Raw genomic sequence first — 7,388 nt, 5'->3', positions numbered from 1 at the left:
AACTGAAAGTGCAAAGAAAAACTAACAAAAAACAGTCTCAAAACTCATACAGAACTCTGTCTCCAAGATGAACACTCATGAAACCATTTTCCCTCAAAGATGCAGTTCAGGTTGTCCTAGGATAGTGGAGCTGTTACTCAGTATGGTCAGCATAGGACATGTAGTTGTAAGAGAAACAGTTGATCACAGCCTGAACCTCTGATTAACTATCTGAGGCAAGCAATAAGTCAGCTGCGGGAACACAGGTGAAGGTAATTCAGCTGTGCTCCTGGAAGGGGTAGAGCTTGACCCCACCTCTCCCAGATCCCATTTAAGGGCTGACCACCACTAAAGTAGCATCTTTTTTTCTGGAGATTGCTCCTTTGTGGAGTTCTTACAGTGAGCCTTAATGTCAGTGAGCACCTATCTTGAAGGCCTCAGAGTTGGTGAGTGCTTTCCCTTAGTTACCTTCTAGCTATTTATTTCCTTTTATATTTGGACTATTCCAATTGTACAAATACCATACTTGTATTATTTCCACTGTACAGTAGTCTTCTGCTTAGTTAAGTCCTAAATATTTGGCTCCCACCAATTGTACTCTGATAGAATCAACTGTTCACCAGCTTAGTAACCTAGAGTTTTGTTCTCTAGAAAGCTAGCTGACTAAGAAGAATATTTGCTTTTTCTGATTCTATCATAATAATCCCTGAACAATCCACTTCTTCAGAAATTACGAAGCAGAATGGGGATCAATATGGGAAACCCATATTCTGCCATCTGCTTCTTTAATGGGGTATCTGCAAAAGCGCATAGTCCCCATCCTGAATATCATGGGAGAGTTCAGAATGTATGTACAGAAACTTTTGTATATGCACATACTTTTGTCAAAGACAGAGCTGGCAGAGAGTGAGGAGATCTCATAACATAGCAGGGATGCAGTCTTGACAGAGATGGGATTAGGAAAGTCAAGGCAGATGGAACTGAACTTGGTGAGGGATGTTAAAAACAAAAATGAATTCTACAGGTACATAGGTGAAAAGAGACAGGCCAAAGAGGGCATACCTCCTGTGCTAACTGAGAACAGAGAAGAACTGGATACAGTAGATAAACACAAAGTTGAGTGGTGCAATTGATGCATCAGAAGGTAGGGATGCCGTCCAGAGGGACTTTTTTTTCTCTATTGCCATATCTTCCTCTTCCTTTTCTTTATCTTAAAAACACAATTTACAACTAGCTGTGTTCCCACTATATTGCATGGGGCCTTCAATTTCTTCTACACATTAAATCCCCATAGCTTTATAACCTGTTGTGATTTCATCAAATTGCTGTGAGAAGGGTCTGTATCCTCCAGGGTCTTCCCTGATGTTAGGTGTGTTCAGGAGGTTCAGCAATTACAGAAGAGTTTGTTTCTTTTATCCAGCACAGTTGTAGATCTCAGAAGAGGTCTGCATGGGCATATCACTGAGACTTCATCAAAGCCCGTTGCTCTAGGTTATCTGATGCACTATGAACACTACAGTTCTGAAAGCCGATGTGTTTGCATTTGCTAGGAAGTAGGTCCCTACTCTCTCAGGAGAGGCAAAATGCTATATTTGATTTTCTTTCAGGTTTGTCTTCTACCTTATTAGATTTATTAGATTGCTGTCTGAGCGGCAGGACAAAAAGCTTTCAGTGGTCTATATGAATATCTGTATCTATGCTGATCTTCATTTTTTTTGGTTTTATCCTATGTCACTTTGGATCACATACTATTAGCAGAGGTCCAGTGCAAAATTTGCAGAGGCCAGTCTTAATAGCAGCAGGTCTTCTTTTCCTGTCTGCATTGGTCTGGTCCCCTCTTTGGTGCTGAAGCCTTGTACTTATTATTGTCCTTCTTGTTTCATTTCTTTGCCAATCATACATTCTACTTTTCAGTAATACCTTCTTGACAATCATATACCTTAATGAACCATACTTGCTGTATTATTAGGGTGTAAAGGCATCTGAAGATTCTGTAAAAATGTCCGTTTTTGAGAATTCGTGGGTAGAGCTCAAACTCATCAGCAAAATTTAATTTCTATTTGAGTTAGAATTTTATATTCAATAATGAATGCATAATATTGATACAAAGGTCTTTACCACTTCTTATACAAATTTACAGTTCAATATCTCTTAACTTTTACTAACAGTGTTACTGCAAAGTGAAAAGGTTAAACACAGGCTCTACAGTGCATAAACTTTCTTTAGATAGATAAAGTTGTTTTGTTTAAAAAGGAAAGTCTTGTACTTCTGTAGTCTGTAATTGTAATCAAACTATGCAGATGTGGTTACATGAGATAAACAGGAAAATAACTTATTGTGAGACCTTGTAGAAGGACAAGGAGATATTTTTTCTAAACAATAAATTCAGATATTCATGGTCATTCCCACATGGACTTCACTCACTCTCTGACTACCCAGCAAGTACAGAGACACATCTGAGTAACCTACCCATGTGTGACAGGGCAAAGGAAGTACTAATCATATTACTTTATGATTTGACAATGATAAAATATCCTTCCCTTCCCTCTTTTAAGAACTGATATATGATCCACTTTGTCTTTCTTTGTTCTACCTAAAACATGGCAAGATTTGTTCATTGTTTCCTCATTTCATGTTCAAGAGGCGTCTGGATAGGGAGGTATGATTTAGTGGTTTTTCTGTAGATATGGTAAAGGGAGGACGGTTAGACTAGATGATCTTGTAGGTCCTTTCCAACCTTGTGATTCTATGATTCTATGATCCTCTCTTGATGAGAATAATGTCAGATTTCTAGGTTTTAACTGGTGTATTGCTGTCTGTCACATTATTAGTTATTAATACATGCTATTATTTAGACACTTGTTCTACAGTGAGTTTTTTGACAGTTTTACACACAGATATGTCCATTAGTTCTTCATCCAGAAAGAACCAGAAAGACTCTGGTCCTTTATATGAAATTATTTCCTGTCAGACTTCACAGAAAATGAGTCTCTGAAATCCCTTTGTTTGGATACATAATTGTTCAGTCTAGTCCAGTACATAAAAACACATGGGTGATAAAAAAATGGTATAAAAAAAATATAAAAGGGTGGATGATTACAATATTAAAAAACCACTTACTCATGTTTTGGAGAGTTCCACCTGTAGATGGGAATGCCTTTGGTATTTACATTATTTTTTCCTCTTCTTTGACATTTCTTATCCCAGTGATGATGATAAACAAGACTTGATAAACATCTTACAATCTATGTGATTTAACTTCAGGAGGTCATATAATATCTTCTATTTAGTGGATAAATTAGCATCTAGATCAGCCTCTTCTATTTCAAAGCAGTTACCACTAGAAATTGTAGGTATATAATAAAATGCTGAAGCAGAAAACAACAGTAAGGTCTGCCAAAGCAATTATATTTTTAGCAAAATAATTTAAAAAGTAGACAAATAGAATACATTGACAAGCATTTCACTGCTCACTTCAGATTCCTTTGAAATGCTTAATATATCAATGTTTTTAAATAAAATAGCTGTTTGGTAGATGTTCGTGTGTGTCCAATGTAAGCTCTCTTTTAGTTGCTCATGTAATTGTGCCTACTGGGGCTTCACTGTTCTGGATCATTAGACAGGAACAAGAATGTCTGATTTGTTGTATGGAATTGTATCACCACATGGTGTGGTAATCATATTCTATCAAGTAGCGACTGTAACATAGGCCACAATGTGAACTATGCCCTATATATTGTGCATCATTCTGGGTTTATATTTGCAATTAACATTCTGACAAAAACATTCCAAGTCAGTATTTTCACTGTTTTATTCACAAACCTTAAGAAACACTGTCAGTGTAAATCGGCTTACCTCTATGTTCACTTCTGTTGTGGGTCATTTCAAAGCTTGTGCGCTAAAGATATTATGGATAAAATGAAAGCAGAAAGGAAGAAGAGAAAGCTAACATAATTAAAAGTCTTAAAGGAATTTGATCATCATTAGTTTTGCTACGCATGCCACTGGTAGTTCTATATGCAGTTCCACTCAACTGTACAATAAAATTATTCAAATAACTGAAAACAAGGGAAGAAAATTAGAAACATTCATTGAAACCACATTGAGTTATACCAGCTGTGTCTATGTCCTTTTTGGCTTAATTTATATGCAAAACACTGGGAAGGCATAAAGTCACAGAACTACAAGGCAAATGAACGCTATTATATTACCAAAGAAAGCTGGATGCAACATTTTTGATGAATGCAGCTCTTTGTTATAAAGCTGTTGTTTCAGCAAAACAAAAATAGTTACTGGAGATGCATGAATTTTGCAAAGATGTTCATGAAAAAGTATCCAATAGAGAGTGAAAAGCAAACTGAATAGTTAGATGGAGTATGAAACTTCTATTTTTGGCAGGAAAACATTGAATATGTATGTAAATGGATGACTGGCAAAAAAAAAAAAAAAGGCAACAACAAAATTCAGTGTAGTCAAATATAAAGAAATGCACATGAAGAAAACAGTAACCACAACTAAAACAAATCCTATCATTTCATAAAATGATGGGCTCTGAAGTAGTCATTACTACTGCAGAGAAAAATCTTGGGTTTATGATAGATAGTAGAAAACTTCAGCTCAGCAGAAGTCAAAAACGAGACCAAGTGATAGGAAATAAATAACAAGAAGTAAACATCATCTTGCTGCTGTGCAAAACCCATTCTTCCGTGGCTTATACACTGAATAGAATTCTGGTCCCTCCATCTTTTCAAAAATAGGTTGCCATTGGAAAAGTTTGAGAGGAGGGAAAGAATGAGTAAAGGGACAAAGACTATCTGTGCAGTTTGGTAGAGATCTGCAGACTTGGGAGAGGCATGGGAAGGCTGAAAGACTGTCATCTCTTCTAGAATGAGAATAAAGCACCATGAAATGCAACTAGTGGTAGCCAGGTTCAGACTAACTGTAAAGAACCAGTTCTTCATGAAACAATAACAGATTTGAGAAAGTCTTTGTTAGGGAATACAGCCCTTCACAGGTGCATATCAAGTGATCATTACACAGATAAATGTACTTGGAGACATGTTTTGGGATAGCAGCAGTGACTATCCAGATCACTGCAGATCCATCTAGCTTTGTTGGATAACATCCTTTATTTTGTGGGCCTTAAATTGCATTTATAATTAACTACCTATATATGTATATTTTTTATGACAATTGAATAATTTGAATTTGCTCATATTTGATGTTTGCTTTTCACATGAAGATGTCACCTGCTCCACCTGTATGTTCCAGTCTGTCTGGGTTCTGCCTAACTGTATAACAATGGAGCCAGGAGGTCAGGATGTGGCTAAGTCAGTAAGCTGAGGCAGGTAAATTACTCTCATCTGCACTTACAGTTTGCCTACTTGTAGATGAGTATAAGAACATTACTCAACATGGTGGAATTGAGGTATGCTGTGCCTTTGTTTTGTGGGTTGTTCTTTTTTTTTTTTTTTTTTTGTGGGTTTTGTGTGTGTGTGTTTTGTTTTGTTTTGCTTTTTTTTTTTTTTCCCTCCTATTCTTCTCATCTATGCTCACTACTTACAGAGGAAGAAAATTTAATTCAAAGCACCTGCAGAAGCTATGTGGAAAACTCTGAAAGCCCAGCTGCAGCCATGAGATGCTGTGACCTGCTGCCTCAAGAAGGTGTCATGTTCCCAGAGTTGGGCGATCAGCCCTCCTAGGCAGTGGGAAAGAGTGACATGGCTCTGCTGAGCTCTGCCTGTACATCTCAGGATCCTTGTGTCCACCAGGCAACCCTCATCAGTGCATTCCTGTGGTGAAAGCTGTGGATCCTGGGTGGTTGCATGACTTCCAGGCACCTGGGTGTATTTCTGCCTCTTACACTGTCAGCTCTTGTGAATGAGAGCCATTTCCAGCGCAGAGCTTCAACCCTTTTTCCTCCCTCTGAAACAGTACTGAAATAGCTGCCTCATGCATTACAGAAGCAGTAATGAGTCTCCTACATAAAAGCTTAGAACTCTACTGTAATAATTTGAAATATGAAAGGTGGATTTGATCCAGTGATCCAAAAAAGAATCAGCTGAATGGGAAGCCCTCTTCAAATTATCAGGGCTCCAGGGGTACAATTGACACATTTCTGTTTTCCTTTCTTTCTTCTTCTGTCTTTCGCAGTAAGCTATAAACCACTTGCTGAGCAGGTAAGAAAATCAGCAAAGGCTGAAATGAAATAGGTATTGCATCTGTAAAGCAATTTCAGAAGTGCCCTTGCTTTCAACAGCCAAGTATAATATAGATTCTCTCTCTTTTTTCTTTCTTTCTATTTTTTTTTTTTTCCTTGGAAAACTGCACAGAACATCTACAACAAACTCACAAAATAAGTTATCACTAATTGTTAGACTTTAATATAGTGAATCTTCCTAGCTAAGTGAGTCTGACAGCTCACTGACCTTGGGTCTGAAAGGAGAACTACAGCTGATTCAATAAGATGGTTGATATTTAAGTAACAAGGGCACGAGAGAAACTTTGCTCTAAAGAAAATAGTAGTAGGATTCATGGTGTTTAGGCCACCCTAGCTGAACATGGGCTGAAGCAGTAGTCCAAAACAGAGCTGTGTTCTGCATCTCGAACCACTTAAATGATCACTTTAATGTTTCTTCCCAGTGTGCCTCCAGGTCACATAGGGAGGTGTGAATTCTGTTCAGGTAGAGCATTCAAAGTACCATAAACTTTGTTTCCTTTTCTGCATTTTTTTTAATAATTATTAACGTTTTCCTGTGTTTCATGTATTTTTATCCTATGCTGAAAAGTCTTGTACAATCTACACTGACTGTCTGAAGCTCTGTGAGACGTATTAAATATTTGCAGTATCACAGGATATTGGTCACACATTTATTATCACAGCTTAACTGTCTCAGTTCTGGTAAAGGTGAAAATCTGGTGAAAAGCATTTCAGAAAAACAATAACAACAAAACCAAAACCCCCTCAAAACCTTTTGGAATTTCTTTATAGAATCTTAGAATCATTAAGATTGAAAAAGACCACTAAGATCATCTAGTTCAGTCATCAAAGAGATGGAAGAGTTTGATACTTATACAAATCTTTAAATGGTCATTAAGTCTGAATTATGCTGTTCACAGCTGCATCTCCAACCCGATTTCCCAAACATGTATGCTTCTCTGTTTAAATGAAAAATCTAATGAATCTCGTGATTTATCAAGTATTATCTCAGCTGTGATCAAAACATTCCAAATTACATGTAAGTTGTGACAAAGGAGTCGAAAAGATTGCATTCAATGAGTTTGAAAGTGTTTGGTGAATACAGAGAAGTCACATGTTCTGTAGTCTTTAAGCAATTTGATTTGCTGTTAGTAGATATAGTTTTTCATATTATTGTAGTTTAATGATGTTCAATGCTATTGCTGAGCCA

General features: G+C 37.0%; 1 long non-coding RNA gene across 1 annotated transcript; it reads left to right on the top strand.

The window, feature by feature from the left end:
• The first annotated feature begins 353 nt into the window (after positions 1–353).
• Positions 354–6,979, top strand: LOC140263521 (uncharacterized). Its single transcript, XR_011905917.1, has 3 exons — positions 354–425; positions 5,222–5,327; positions 5,545–6,979. It is a non-coding gene; the product is annotated as an uncharacterized lncRNA (long non-coding RNA).
• The last annotated feature ends 409 nt before the right edge of the window (positions 6,980–7,388 follow it).

This window comes from Excalfactoria chinensis, chromosome 1 (assembly GCF_039878825.1).
Source record: "Excalfactoria chinensis isolate bCotChi1 chromosome 1, bCotChi1.hap2, whole genome shotgun sequence".
In the NCBI taxonomy this organism is placed as follows: Eukaryota; Metazoa; Chordata; class Aves; order Galliformes; family Phasianidae; genus Excalfactoria; species Excalfactoria chinensis.
This window is presented reverse-complemented; position numbering and strand designations above follow the sequence as displayed.